The 15,388-nt window shown below is 43.9% G+C and overlaps 1 non-coding gene across 1 annotated transcript; it reads left to right on the top strand.

The window, feature by feature from the left end:
- The first annotated feature begins 4,936 nt into the window (after positions 1 to 4,936).
- trnal-cag (transfer RNA leucine (anticodon CAG)) lies at positions 4,937 to 5,019 on the top strand. The gene has a single exon. It is a non-coding gene; the product is annotated as a tRNA-Leu (tRNA).
- Positions 5,020 to 15,388: the final 10,369 nt, after the last annotated feature.

The raw sequence follows: 15,388 nt of genomic DNA, 5'->3' as shown, positions 1-15,388 counted from the left end.
TTTACAGCAACATTCTTTGTGCCGTCATGTTACTCTGATGTCTTATGACCGCTCTGAATCGCAGTGAAGGGGCTTGGTGCATGAGAATCCTTTGTCCACAACTCAAGTTATTGTTACATATTAACATTTTGGCATGTACTCAACACCACCGTAAAACCTCCTGTTTTTCAGTCATTTTTGTGGAAAAATCGTCTGAAAACAAAACACTGGTCGTGACAAAAGACCTCGACAGATCGCCCCTGGTATGCAAAGTCCTTCTTGGCTTTGAACAAGACAAGAATGAAACCACAGGATTTCTGTTGTTGGACAAAGTACTTGGAAGTGAGCTTTATGGAAGAGTGGTATGAAGGAGAGGTTAGGGGGAAGTCCTTGTTGGCTTTGGACAAGACAAGAATGAAACAACAGGTCTTCTGTTGTTGGACAAGGTACTTGGAAGTGAGCTTTATGGAAGAGTCTTATGAAGGAGAGGTTAGGGGGAAGATAGAGGTCCCTGCAGGCCAGGCTTCTCGTGGTGGCAATACATTTGGCGCCAAGTGAAATGCCTTCCAAAGTGCTTTGATAAAAGCAAACAAGTGTAAGATAGTTGAATATGAGATGACAGCATGTATTGAAGGCTGGTGTAAGAGCTGCTGGTCTTGAGTGATTTGTAAGGGAGGTGACTGTTTGCAAGAGGGAACTTGGCTGATGGTGGGTGAATTAGATTATACTTGGTGGGAGGCATGTGATAAAAGTGCTAGCTCTCCCCGTCGGGGAATCAAACCCCGATCTTCCGCGTGACAGGCGGAGATACTGACCATTATACTAACGAGGAATTTCGATGGGACAGATACAGTCGTCATTTGAAAAGACTACCGTAGCCAATGAGCGAAATAAGAGTTTTGTGTCCCATTTGAGGTGCCTTTTAAAGGAATGTTTTGAATCACGCAAAGCAATTGAGAAGAAACTAGGCATGATCTGCAGCATGCAAGTGGTGAAAAGGGCTCAACAAGAATCTCATTGTACAGGAATGTGTTTCTAACATGCACTGTATATATGACAATAAACGCTTGAATCTTGAATCTTGGTGGCAACACCCAGAAATTCTGCCTTGTGGTAGATGTAGGACACTCCGCATCATCAAAACAATAAAAAGTAGAATGTTTGCTCCAGAAGAAGCTAGACTTTTTTTTTCCCTTTGCAGTGTTGATAAGTTGTAAATAGATTCTACTTTGGACCCTTATGCAGATTTTTCAAACCCCCGGTACCGTATCATAGGACAACAGGACAGGGCTTTTGACCGAAGCAAACTGTATTCATATCAGGCTATTTGAAGGGGGGCTATTCACATTTAGGCCTAAGATGGGTGAGAATATCAAAACAGTATTCTAAGTACCACATCAGACTATAATGGTGATAACACACCTATTGAAATTTCAACTTCTGCAGTCTCAGCTATTATGTAAGTAATGGGTGAGAATGCTCAGGAATTTGGAGGTGAGATGGGCATCATCATGCCTCTTGAAATTTCAAATTCTGGAGGCTCATCAGCTATTATGTAAGTAATGGGTGAGAATGCTTAGGAATTTGGAGGTGAGATGGGCATCATCATGCCTCTTGAAATTTCAAATTCTGGAGGCTCATCAGCTATTATGTAAGCAGAGGTGAGAATGCTGATCATTGATGACAGTGCTACTCTTCCTGCTCTTGTTTTCTTCTCCATTTTCCTCGTTGTGGAGTCGTTAGCGGTAACCTTCCCGTAGCAGCGACACCTCTGTGACTAAAAAGACTGCAACGACTGGCGCATCGACTCCAGCCACAATATATGGTCGGAACGACAGCGTGAAGTCATCAACACCGCTCGCTCGAGCCATCACGGCAACGACGCTTGGCCTTTAAAGTGCTGCATTAAGACCGCAGTTTCCCTTGGAGGCGGGGTTCAAATTCCACTTCTGACATTGCAAACTTCTCCAACAGAATGATTTTTACTGGCAAGGCAACCCAAGTTCACTCCTTGCTTGGCTATGCTACGTTGTATTGCTAAACTGGCACTGTATCGTCTAGTTTAAAGATTATTGCGGCCGTTTTACATCTGAAGAGTTCTTGCTTCCAAATGCTTTTTGATAAAGCTTATAGTTAGGGATGGCTCAGGTAATCCTGAAACATCCCATGTTGCCCAAGCTGCTATAGGCTTAGACTGCTGGGGGACCTCATCTGTCACACCTTTCCTCACTTTGCTCTCTTTTTCCCCCTTTTTAATTTCTCAAATGATTTTATGTACACGTGACATTATTGTGGTTATTAAACAACTTAAACAACAGCCAAGACCCATGAACACCACGTAGACCCACATATTCACTCGAATGATCCCTGGGCCCGCCGACAATAAGTGCAAGTGTTTTTTTTGCGGTCAGGATGGCCGAGCGGTCTAAGGCGCTGCGTTCAGGTCGCAGTCTCCCCTGTAGGCGTGGGTTCAAATCCCACTTCTGACAAAGCAACCTTCTTTGAGAGAATGGTTTTCACTGGCAAAGCAACCCAACTTCACTCCTTGCTTGGCTAGCGCTATATCATCTAGTTTACAGCAACATTCTTTGTGCCGTCATGTTACTCTGATGTCTTATGACCGCTCTGAATCGCAGTGAAGGGGCTTGGTGCATGAGAATCCTTTGTCCACAACTCAAGTTATTGTTACATATTAACATTTTGGCATGTACTCAACACCACCGTAAAACCTCCTGTTTTTCAGTCATTTTTGTGGAAAAATCGTCTGAAAACAAAACACTGGTCGTGACAAAAGACCTCGACAGATCGCCCCTGGTATGCAAAGTCCTTCTTGGCTTTGAACAAGACAAGAATGAAACCACAGGATTTCTGTTGTTGGACAAAGTACTTGGAAGTGAGCTTTATGGAAGAGTGGTATGAAGGAGAGGTTAGGGGGAAGTCCTTGTTGGCTTTGGACAAGACAAGAATGAAACAACAGGTCTTCTGTTGTTGGACAAGGTACTTGGAAGTGAGCTTTATGGAAGAGTCTTATGAAGGAGAGGTTAGGGGGAAGATAGAGGTCCCTGCAGGCCAGGCTTCTCGTGGTGGCAATACATTTGGCGCCAAGTGAAATGCCTTCCAAAGTGCTTTGATAAAAGCAAACAAGTGTAAGATAGTTGAATATGAGATGACAGCATGTATTGAAGGCTGGTGTAAGAGCTGCTGGTCTTGAGTGATTTGTAAGGGAGGTGACTGTTTGCAAGAGGGAACTTGGCTGATGGTGGGTGAATTAGATTATACTTGGTGGGAGGCATGTGATAAAAGTGCTAGCTCTCCCCGTCGGGGAATCAAACCCCGATCTTCCGCGTGACAGGCGGAGATACTGACCATTATACTAACGAGGAATTTCGATGGGACAGATACAGTCGTCATTTGAAAAGACTACCGTAGCCAATGAGCGAAATAAGAGTTTTGTGTCCCATTTGAGGTGCCTTTTAAAGGAATGTTTTGAATCACGCAAAGCAATTGAGAAGAAACTAGGCATGATCTGCAGCATGCAAGTGGTGAAAAGGGCTCAACAAGAATCTCATTGTACAGGAATGTGTTTCTAACATGCACTGTATATATGACAATAAACGCTTGAATCTTGAATCTTGGTGGCAACACCCAGAAATTCTGCCTTGTGGTAGATGTAGGACACTCCGCATCATCAAAACAATAAAAAGTAGAATGTTTGCTCCAGAAGAAGCTAGACTTTTTTTTTCCCTTTGCAGTGTTGATAAGTTGTAAATAGATTCTACTTTGGACCCTTATGCAGATTTTTCAAACCCCCGGTACCGTATCATAGGACAACAGGACAGGGCTTTTGACCGAAGCAAACTGTATTCATATCAGGCTATTTGAAGGGGGGCTATTCACATTTAGGCCTAAGATGGGTGAGAATATCAAAACAGTATTCTAAGTACCACATCAGACTATAATGGTGATAACACACCTATTGAAATTTCAACTTCTGCAGTCTCAGCTATTATGTAAGTAATGGGTGAGAATGCTCAGGAATTTGGAGGTGAGATGGGCATCATCATGCCTCTTGAAATTTCAAATTCTGGAGGCTCATCAGCTATTATGTAAGTAATGGGTGAGAATGCTTAGGAATTTGGAGGTGAGATGGGCATCATCATGCCTCTTGAAATTTCAAATTCTGGAGGCTCATCAGCTATTATGTAAGCAGAGGTGAGAATGCTGATCATTGATGACAGTGCTACTCTTCCTGCTCTTGTTTTCTTCTCCATTTTCCTCGTTGTGGAGTCGTTAGCGGTAACCTTCCCGTAGCAGCGACACCTCTGTGACTAAAAAGACTGCAACGACTGGCGCATCGACTCCAGCCACAATATATGGTCGGAACGACAGCGTGAAGTCATCAACACCGCTCGCTCGAGCCATCACGGCAACGACGCTTGGCCTTTAAAGTGCTGCATTAAGACCGCAGTTTCCCTTGGAGGCGGGGTTCAAATTCCACTTCTGACATTGCAAACTTCTCCAACAGAATGATTTTTACTGGCAAGGCAACCCAAGTTCACTCCTTGCTTGGCTATGCTACGTTGTATTGCTAAACTGGCACTGTATCGTCTAGTTTAAAGATTATTGCGGCCGTTTTACATCTGAAGAGTTCTTGCTTCCAAATGCTTTTTGATAAAGCTTATAGTTAGGGATGGCTCAGGTAATCCTGAAACATCCCATGTTGCCCAAGCTGCTATAGGCTTAGACTGCTGGGGGACCTCATCTGTCACACCTTTCCTCACTTTGCTCTCTTTTTCCCCCTGTTTAATTTCTCAAATGATTTTATGTACACGTGACATTATTGTGGTTATTAAACAACTTAAACAACAGCCAAGACCCATGAACACCACGTAGACCCACATATTCACTCGAATGATCCCTGGGCCCGCCGACAATAAGTGCAAGTCTTTTTTTTGCGGTCAGGATGGCCGAGCGGTCTAAGGCGCTGCGTTCAGGTCGCAGTCTCCCCTGGAGGCGTGGGTTCAAATCCCACTTCTGACAAAGCAACCTTCTCTGAGAGAATGGTTTTTACTGGAAAGGCAACCCAACTTCACTCCTTGCTTGGCTAGCGCTATATCATCTAGTTTACAGCAACATTCTTTGTGCCGTCATGTTACTCTGATGTCTTATGACCGCTCTGAATCGCAGGGAAGGAGCTTGGTGCATGAGAATCCTTTGTCCACAACTCAAGTTATTGTTACATATTAACATTTTGGCATGTACTCAACACCACCGTAAAACCTCCTGTTTTTCAGTCATTTTTGTGGAAAAATCGTCTGAAAACAAAACACTGGTCGTGACAAAAGACCTCGACAGATCGTCCCTGGTATGCAAAGTCCTTCTTGGCTTTGAACAAGACAAGAATGAAACCACAGGTTTTCTGTTGTTGGACAAAGTACTTGGAAGTGAGCTTTATGGAAGAGTGGTATGAAGGAGAGGTTAGGGGGAAGTCCTTGTTGGCTTTGGACAAGACAAGAATGAAACAACAGGTCTTCTGTTGTTGGACAAGGTACTTGGAAGTGAGCTTTATGGAAGAGTCTTATGAAGGAGAGGTTAGGGGGAAGATAGAGGTCCCTGCAGGCCAGGCTTCTCGTGGTGGCAATACATTTGGCGCCAAGTGAAATGCCTTCCAAAGTGCTTTGATAAAAGCAAACAAGTGTAAGATAGTTGAATATGAGATGACAGCATGTATTGAAGGCTGGTGTAAGAGCTGCTGGTCTTGAGTGATTTGTAAGGGAGGTGACTGTTTGCAAGAGGGAACTTGGCTGATGGTGGGTGAATTAGATTATACTTGGTGGGAGGCATGTGATAAAAGTGCTAGCTCTCCCCGTCGGGGAATCAAACCCCGATCTTCTGCGTGACAGGCGGAGATACTGACCATTATACTAACGAGGAATTTCGATGGGACAGATACAGTCGTCATTTGAAAAGACTACCGTAGCCAATGAGCGAAATAAGAGTTTTGTGTCCCATTTGAGGTGCCTTTTAAAGGAATGTTTTGAATCACGCAAAGCAATTGAGAAGAAACTAGGCATGATCTGCAGCATGCAAGTGGTGAAAAGGGCTCAACAAGAATCTCATTGTACAGGAATGTGTTTCTAACATGCACTGTATATATGACAATAAACGCTTGAATCTTGAATCTTGGTGGCAACACCCAGAAATTCTGCCTTGTGGTAGATGTAGGACACTCCGCATCATCAAAACAAAAAAAAGTAGAATGTTTGCTCCAGAAGAAGCTAGACTTTTTTTTTCCCCTTTGCAGTGTTGATAAGTTGTAAATAGATTCTACTTTGGACCCTTATGCAGATTTTTCAAACCCCCGGTACCGTATCATAGGACAACAGGACAGGGCTTTTGACCGAAGCAAACTGGATTCATATCAGGCTATTTGAAGGGGGGCTATTCACATTTAGGCCTAAGATGGGTGAGAATATCAAAACAGTATTCTAAGTACCACATCAGACTATAATGGTGATAACGCACCTATTGAAATTTCAACTTCTGCAGTCTCAGCTATTATGTAAGTAATGGGTGAGAATGCTCAGGAATTTGGAGGTGAGATGGGCATCATCATGCCTCTTGAAATTTCAAATTCTGGAGGCTCATCAGCTATTATGTAAGTAATGGGTGAGAATGCTTAGGAATTTGGAGGTGAGATGGGCATCATCATGCCTCTTGAAATTTCAAATTCTGGAGGCTCATCAGCTATTATGTAAGCAGAGGTGAGAATGCTGATCATTGATGACAGTGCTACTCTTCCTGCTCTTGTTTTCTTCTCCATTTTCCTCGTTGTGGAGTCGTTAGCGGTAACCTTCCCGTAGCAGCGACACCTCTGTGACTAAAAAGACTGCAACGACTGGCGCATCGACTCCAGCCACAATATATGGTCGGAACGACAGCGTGAAGTCATCAACACCGCTCGCTCGAGCCATCACGGCAACGACGCTTGGCCTTTAAAGTGCTGCATTAAGACCGCAGTTTCCCTTGGAGGCGGGGTTCAAATTCCACTTCTGACATTGCAAACTTCTCCAACAGAATGATTTTTACTGGCAAGGCAACCCAAGTTCACTCCTTGCTTGGCTATGCTACGTTGTATTGCTAAACTGGCACTGTATCGTCTAGTTTAAAGATTATTGCGGCCGTTTTACATCTGAAGAGTTCTTGCTTCCAAATGCTTTTTGATAAAGCTTATAGTTAGGGATGGCTCAGGTAATCCTGAAACATCCCATGTTGCCCAAGCTGCTATAGGCTTAGACTGCTGGGGGACCTCATCTGTCACACCTTTCCTCACTTTGCTCTCTTTTTCCCCCTTTTTAATTTCTCAAATGATTTTATGTACACGTGACATTATTGTGGTTATTAAACAACTTAAACAACAGCCAAGACCCATGAACACCACGTAGACCCACATATTCACTCGAATGATCCCTGGGCCCGCCGACAATAAGTGCAAGTGTTTTTTTTGCGGTCAGGATGGCCGAGCGGTCTAAGGCGCTGCGTTCAGGTCGCAGTCTCCCCTGTAGGCGTGGGTTCAAATCCCACTTCTGACAAAGCAACCTTCTTTGAGAGAATGGTTTTCACTGGCAAAGCAACCCAACTTCACTCCTTGCTTGGCTAGCGCTATATCATCTAGTTTACAGCAACATTCTTTGTGCCGTCATGTTACTCTGATGTCTTATGACCGCTCTGAATCGCAGTGAAGGGGCTTGGTGCATGAGAATCCTTTGTCCACAACTCAAGTTATTGTTACATATTAACATTTTGGCATGTACTCAACACCACCGTAAAACCTCCTGTTTTTCAGTCATTTTTGTGGAAAAATCGTCTGAAAACAAAACACTGGTCGTGACAAAAGACCTCGACAGATCGCCCCTGGTATGCAAAGTCCTTCTTGGCTTTGAACAAGACAAGAATGAAACCACAGGATTTCTGTTGTTGGACAAAGTACTTGGAAGTGAGCTTTATGGAAGAGTGGTATGAAGGAGAGGTTAGGGGGAAGTCCTTGTTGGCTTTGGACAAGACAAGAATGAAACAACAGGTCTTCTGTTGTTGGACAAGGTACTTGGAAGTGAGCTTTATGGAAGAGTCTTATGAAGGAGAGGTTAGGGGGAAGATAGAGGTCCCTGCAGGCCAGGCTTCTCGTGGTGGCAATACATTTGGCGCCAAGTGAAATGCCTTCCAAAGTGCTTTGATAAAAGCAAACAAGTGTAAGATAGTTGAATATGAGATGACAGCATGTATTGAAGGCTGGTGTAAGAGCTGCTGGTCTTGAGTGATTTGTAAGGGAGGTGACTGTTTGCAAGAGGGAACTTGGCTGATGGTGGGTGAATTAGATTATACTTGGTGGGAGGCATGTGATAAAAGTGCTAGCTCTCCCCGTCGGGGAATCAAACCCCGATCTTCCGCGTGACAGGCGGAGATACTGACCATTATACTAACGAGGAATTTCGATGGGACAGATACAGTCGTCATTTGAAAAGACTACCGTAGCCAATGAGCGAAATAAGAGTTTTGTGTCCCATTTGAGGTGCCTTTTAAAGGAATGTTTTGAATCACGCAAAGCAATTGAGAAGAAACTAGGCATGATCTGCAGCATGCAAGTGGTGAAAAGGGCTCAACAAGAATCTCATTGTACAGGAATGTGTTTCTAACATGCACTGTATATATGACAATAAACGCTTGAATCTTGAATCTTGGTGGCAACACCCAGAAATTCTGCCTTGTGGTAGATGTAGGACACTCCGCATCATCAAAACAATAAAAAGTAGAATGTTTGCTCCAGAAGAAGCTAGACTTTTTTTTTCCCTTTGCAGTGTTGATAAGTTGTAAATAGATTCTACTTTGGACCCTTATGCAGATTTTTCAAACCCCCGGTACCGTATCATAGGACAACAGGACAGGGCTTTTGACCGAAGCAAACTGGATTCATATCAGGCTATTTGAAGGGGGGCTATTCACATTTAGGCCTAAGATGGGTGAGAATATCAAAACAGTATTCTAAGTACCACATCAGACTATAATGGTGATAACACACCTATTGAAATTTCAACTTCTGCAGTCTCAGCTATTATGTAAGTAATGGGTGAGAATGCTCAGGAATTTGGAGGTGAGATGGGCATCATCATGCCTCTTGAAATTTCAAATTCTGGAGGCTCATCAGCTATTATGTAAGTAATGGGTGAGAATGCTTAGGAATTTGGAGGTGAGATGGGCATCATCATGCCTCTTGAAATTTCAAATTCTGGAGGCTCATCAGCTATTATGTAAGCAGAGGTGAGAATGCTGATCATTGATGACAGTGCTACTCTTCCTGCTCTTGTTTTCTTCTCCATTTTCCTCGTTGTGGAGTCGTTAGCGGTAACCTTCCCGTAGCAGCGACACCTCTGTGACTAAAAAGACTGCAACGACTGGCGCATCGACTCCAGCCACAATATATGGTCGGAACGACAGCGTGAAGTCATCAACACCGCTCGCTCGAGCCATCACGGCAACGACGCTTGGCCTTTAAAGTGCTGCATTAAGACCGCAGTTTCCCTTGGAGGCGGGGTTCAAATTCCACTTCTGACATTGCAAACTTCTCCAACAGAATGATTTTTACTGGCAAGGCAACCCAAGTTCACTCCTTGCTTGGCTATGCTACGTTGTATTGCTAAACTGGCACTGTATCGTCTAGTTTAAAGATTATTGCGGCCGTTTTACATCTGAAGAGTTCTTGCTTCCAAATGCTTTTTGATAAAGCTTATAGTTAGGGATGGCTCAGGTAATCCTGAAACATCCCATGTTGCCCAAGCTGCTATAGGCTTAGACTGCTGGGGGACCTCATCTGTCACACCTTTCCTCACTTTGCTCTCTTTTTCCCCCTTTTTAATTTCTCAAATGATTTTATGTACACGTGACATTATTGTGGTTATTAAACAACTTAAACAACAGCCAAGACCCATGAACACCACGTAGACCCACATATTCACTCGAATGATCCCTGGGCCCGCCGACAATAAGTGCAAGTGTTTTTTTTGCGGTCAGGATGGCCGAGCGGTCTAAGGCGCTGCGTTCAGGTCGCAGTCTCCCCTGTAGGCGTGGGTTCAAATCCCACTTCTGACAAAGCAACCTTCTTTGAGAGAATGGTTTTCACTGGCAAAGCAACCCAACTTCACTCCTTGCTTGGCTAGCGCTATATCATCTAGTTTACAGCAACATTCTTTGTGCCGTCATGTTACTCTGATGTCTTATGACCGCTCTGAATCGCAGTGAAGGGGCTTGGTGCATGAGAATCCTTTGTCCACAACTCAAGTTATTGTTACATATTAACATTTTGGCATGTACTCAACACCACCGTAAAACCTCCTGTTTTTCAGTCATTTTTGTGGAAAAATCGTCTGAAAACAAAACACTGGTCGTGACAAAAGACCTCGACAGATCGCCCCTGGTATGCAAAGTCCTTCTTGGCTTTGAACAAGACAAGAATGAAACCACAGGATTTCTGTTGTTGGACAAAGTACTTGGAAGTGAGCTTTATGGAAGAGTGGTATGAAGGAGAGGTTAGGGGGAAGTCCTTGTTGGCTTTGGACAAGACAAGAATGAAACAACAGGTCTTCTGTTGTTGGACAAGGTACTTGGAAGTGAGCTTTATGGAAGAGTCTTATGAAGGAGAGGTTAGGGGGAAGATAGAGGTCCCTGCAGGCCAGGCTTCTCGTGGTGGCAATACATTTGGCGCCAAGTGAAATGCCTTCCAAAGTGCTTTGATAAAAGCAAACAAGTGTAAGATAGTTGAATATGAGATGACAGCATGTATTGAAGGCTGGTGTAAGAGCTGCTGGTCTTGAGTGATTTGTAAGGGAGGTGACTGTTTGCAAGAGGGAACTTGGCTGATGGTGGGTGAATTAGATTATACTTGGTGGGAGGCATGTGATAAAAGTGCTAGCTCTCCCCGTCGGGGAATCAAACCCCGATCTTCCGCGTGACAGGCGGAGATACTGACCATTATACTAACGAGGAATTTCGATGGGACAGATACAGTCGTCATTTGAAAAGACTACCGTAGCCAATGAGCGAAATAAGAGTTTTGTGTCCCATTTGAGGTGCCTTTTAAAGGAATGTTTTGAATCACGCAAAGCAATTGAGAAGAAACTAGGCATGATCTGCAGCATGCAAGTGGTGAAAAGGGCTCAACAAGAATCTCATTGTACAGGAATGTGTTTCTAACATGCACTGTATATATGACAATAAACGCTTGAATCTTGAATCTTGGTGGCAACACCCAGAAATTCTGCCTTGTGGTAGATGTAGGACACTCCGCATCATCAAAACAATAAAAAGTAGAATGTTTGCTCCAGAAGAAGCTAGACTTTTTTTTTCCCTTTGCAGTGTTGATAAGTTGTAAATAGATTCTACTTTGGACCCTTATGCAGATTTTTCAAACCCCCGGTACCGTATCATAGGACAACAGGACAGGGCTTTTGACCGAAGCAAACTGGATTCATATCAGGCTATTTGAAGGGGGGCTATTCACATTTAGGCCTAAGATGGGTGAGAATATCAAAACAGTATTCTAAGTACCACATCAGACTATAATGGTGATAACACACCTATTGAAATTTCAACTTCTGCAGTCTCAGCTATTATGTAAGTAATGGGTGAGAATGCTCAGGAATTTGGAGGTGAGATGGGCATCATCATGCCTCTTGAAATTTCAAATTCTGGAGGCTCATCAGCTATTATGTAAGTAATGGGTGAGAATGCTTAGGAATTTGGAGGTGAGATGGGCATCATCATGCCTCTTGAAATTTCAAATTCTGGAGGCTCATCAGCTATTATGTAAGCAGAGGTGAGAATGCTGATCATTGATGACAGTGCTACTCTTCCTGCTCTTGTTTTCTTCTCCATTTTCCTCGTTGTGGAGTCGTTAGCGGTAACCTTCCCGTAGCAGCGACACCTCTGTGACTAAAAAGACTGCAACGACTGGCGCATCGACTCCAGCCACAATATATGGTCGGAACGACAGCGTGAAGTCATCAACACCGCTCGCTCGAGCCATCACGGCAACGACGCTTGGCCTTTAAAGTGCTGCATTAAGACCGCAGTTTCCCTTGGAGGCGGGGTTCAAATTCCACTTCTGACATTGCAAACTTCTCCAACAGAATGATTTTTACTGGCAAGGCAACCCAAGTTCACTCCTTGCTTGGCTATGCTACGTTGTATTGCTAAACTGGCACTGTATCGTCTAGTTTAAAGATTATTGCGGCCGTTTTACATCTGAAGAGTTCTTGCTTCCAAATGCTTTTTGATAAAGCTTATAGTTAGGGATGGCTCAGGTAATCCTGAAACATCCCATGTTGCCCAAGCTGCTATAGGCTTAGACTGCTGGGGGACCTCATCTGTCACACCTTTCCTCACTTTGCTCTCTTTTTCCCCCTTTTTAATTTCTCAAATGATTTTATGTACACGTGACATTATTGTGGTTATTAAACAACTTAAACAACAGCCAAGACCCATGAACACCACGTAGACCCACATATTCACTCGAATGATCCCTGGGCCCGCCGACAATAAGTGCAAGTGTTTTTTTTGCGGTCAGGATGGCCGAGCGGTCTAAGGCGCTGCGTTCAGGTCGCAGTCTCCCCTGTAGGCGTGGGTTCAAATCCCACTTCTGACAAAGCAACCTTCTTTGAGAGAATGGTTTTCACTGGCAAAGCAACCCAACTTCACTCCTTGCTTGGCTAGCGCTATATCATCTAGTTTACAGCAACATTCTTTGTGCCGTCATGTTACTCTGATGTCTTATGACCGCTCTGAATCGCAGTGAAGGGGCTTGGTGCATGAGAATCCTTTGTCCACAACTCAAGTTATTGTTACATATTAACATTTTGGCATGTACTCAAACACCACCGTAAAACCTCCTGTTTTTCAGTCATTTTTGTGGAAAAATCGTCTGAAAACAAAACACTGGTCGTGACAAAAGACCTCGACAGATCGCCCCTGGTATGCAAAGTCCTTCTTGGCTTTGAACAAGACAAGAATGAAACCACAGGATTTCTGTTGTTGGACAAAGTACTTGGAAGTGAGCTTTATGGAAGAGTGGTATGAAGGAGAGGTTAGGGGGAAGTCCTTGTTGGCTTTGGACAAGACAAGAATGAAACAACAGGTCTTCTGTTGTTGGACAAGGTACTTGGAAGTGAGCTTTATGGAAGAGTCTTATGAAGGAGAGGTTAGGGGGAAGATAGAGGTCCCTGCAGGCCAGGCTTCTCGTGGTGGCAATACATTTGGCGCCAAGTGAAATGCCTTCCAAAGTGCTTTGATAAAAGCAAACAAGTGTAAGATAGTTGAATATGAGATGACAGCATGTATTGAAGGCTGGTGTAAGAGCTGCTGGTCTTGAGTGATTTGTAAGGGAGGTGACTGTTTGCAAGAGGGAACTTGGCTGATGGTGGGTGAATTAGATTATACTTGGTGGGAGGCATGTGATAAAAGTGCTAGCTCTCCCCGTCGGGGAATCAAACCCCGATCTTCCGCGTGACAGGCGGAGATACTGACCATTATACTAACGAGGAATTTCGATGGGACAGATACAGTCGTCATTTGAAAAGACTACCGTAGCCAATGAGCGAAATAAGAGTTTTGTGTCCCATTTGAGGTGCCTTTTAAAGGAATGTTTTGAATCACGCAAAGCAATTGAGAAGAAACTAGGCATGATCTGCAGCATGCAAGTGGTGAAAAGGGCTCAACAAGAATCTCATTGTACAGGAATGTGTTTCTAACATGCACTGTATATATGACAATAAACGCTTGAATCTTGAATCTTGGTGGCAACACCCAGAAATTCTGCCTTGTGGTAGATGTAGGACACTCCGCATCATCAAAACAATAAAAAGTAGAATGTTTGCTCCAGAAGAAGCTAGACTTTTTTTTTCCCTTTGCAGTGTTGATAAGTTGTAAATAGATTCTACTTTGGACCCTTATGCAGATTTTTCAAACCCCCGGTACCGTATCATAGGACAACAGGACAGGGCTTTTGACCGAAGCAAACTGGATTCATATCAGGCTATTTGAAGGGGGGCTATTCACATTTAGGCCTAAGATGGGTGAGAATATCAAAACAGTATTCTAAGTACCACATCAGACTATAATGGTGATAACACACCTATTGAAATTTCAACTTCTGCAGTCTCAGCTATTATGTAAGTAATGGGTGAGAATGCTCAGGAATTTGGAGGTGAGATGGGCATCATCATGCCTCTTGAAATTTCAAATTCTGGAGGCTCATCAGCTATTATGTAAGTAATGGGTGAGAATGCTTAGGAATTTGGAGGTGAGATGGGCATCATCATGCCTCTTGAAATTTCAAATTCTGGAGGCTCATCAGCTATTATGTAAGCAGAGGTGAGAATGCTGATCATTGATGACAGTGCTACTCTTCCTGCTCTTGTTTTCTTCTCCATTTTCCTCGTTGTGGAGTCGTTAGCGGTAACCTTCCCGTAGCAGCGACACCTCTGTGACTAAAAAGACTGCAACGACTGGCGCATCGACTCCAGCCACAATATATGGTCGGAACGACAGCGTGAAGTCATCAACACCGCTCGCTCGAGCCATCACGGCAACGACGCTTGGCCTTTAAAGTGCTGCATTAAGACCGCAGTTTCCCTTGGAGGCGGGGTTCAAATTCCACTTCTGACATTGCAAACTTCTCCAACAGAATGATTTTTACTGGCAAGGCAACCCAAGTTCACTCCTTGCTTGGCTATGCTACGTTGTATTGCTAAACTGGCACTGTATCGTCTAGTTTAAAGATTATTGCGGCCGTTTTACATCTGAAGAGTTCTTGCTTCCAAATGCTTTTTGATAAAGCTTATAGTTAGGGATGGCTCAGGTAATCCTGAAACATCCCATGTTGCCCAAGCTGCTATAGGCTTAGACTGCTGGGGGACCTCATCTGTCACACCTTTCCTCACTTTTGCTCTCTTTTTCCCCCTTTTTAATTTCTCAAATGATTTTATTGTACCACGTGACATTATTGTGGTTATTAAACAACTTAAACAACAGCCAAGACCCATGAACACCACGTAGACCCCACATATTCACTCGAATGATCCTGGGCCCGCCGACAATAAGTGCAAGTGTTTTTTTTTGCGGTCAGGATGGCCGAGCGGTCTAAGGCGCTGCGTTCAGGTCGCAGTCTCCCCTGTAGGCGTGGGTTCAAATCCCACTTCTGACAAAGCAACCTTCTTTGAGAGAATGGTTTTCACTGGCAAAGCAACCCAACTTCACTCCTTGCTTGGCTAGACGCTATATCATCTAGTTTACAGCAACATTCTTTGTGCCGTCATGTTACTCTGATGTCTTATGACCGCTCTGAATCGCAGTGAAGGGGCTT

This window comes from Leuresthes tenuis, unplaced genomic scaffold, assembly GCF_036924035.1.
Source record: "Leuresthes tenuis unplaced genomic scaffold, fLeuTen1.0.hap1 SCAF_12, whole genome shotgun sequence".
In the NCBI taxonomy this organism is placed as follows: Eukaryota; Metazoa; Chordata; class Actinopteri; order Atheriniformes; family Atherinopsidae; genus Leuresthes; species Leuresthes tenuis.
This window is presented reverse-complemented; position numbering and strand designations above follow the sequence as displayed.